Source organism: Sinocyclocheilus rhinocerous, unplaced genomic scaffold (assembly GCF_001515625.1).
Source record: "Sinocyclocheilus rhinocerous isolate Xijiao unplaced genomic scaffold, SAMN03320098_v1.1 scaffold253, whole genome shotgun sequence".
NCBI lineage: Eukaryota > Metazoa > Chordata > Actinopteri > Cypriniformes > Cyprinidae > Sinocyclocheilus > Sinocyclocheilus rhinocerous.
This window is the reverse complement of record NW_015627238.1, coordinates 599,254-599,707: the sequence shown is the minus strand read 5'-3', so window position 1 is coordinate 599,707 and position 454 is coordinate 599,254. Positions and strand designations below refer to the sequence as shown.

General features: G+C 25.1%; 1 protein-coding gene across 1 annotated transcript in view; it reads right to left on the bottom strand.

Moving 5' to 3' along the window:
* Positions 1-454, bottom strand: part of pygma (phosphorylase, glycogen, muscle A) — an 18,110-nt gene that overhangs the window by 7,113 nt on the left and 10,543 nt on the right. The gene's annotated exons all lie outside the window — the stretch shown is intronic.

Below are 454 nucleotides of genomic sequence, written 5' to 3'. Positions count from 1 at the left end.
TTGGGATCAGAACGATTTTTAATGTTTTTTACAGGAGTTTCTTATGCTTATTTTTTTGATAAAAAAATACCAGGAAAAATGTAATATTGTGAAATATTATTACAATTTCAAATGACTATTTTCTATTGTAATATATTGTAAAATATAATTTATTTCTGTGATCAAAGCTGATTTTTCAGCATCATTACTCCAGTCTTCAGTGTCACATGATCCTTCAGAAATCATTCTAATATGCTGATTTATTATCAGTGCTGGAAACAGTTGTGCTGCTTCATTTTTTATTTGTTTTTTACATTTTTTGGAAACTGTGATGCTTTTTTTTCTGGATTCTTTAATGAATAAAAAGTTAAAAAGAACAGCATTTATTTAAAATTAAAATCTTTTCTAACATTATGAGTCTTTACTATCACTTTTTATCCATTTAACACATCCTTGCTGAATAAAAGTATTCATT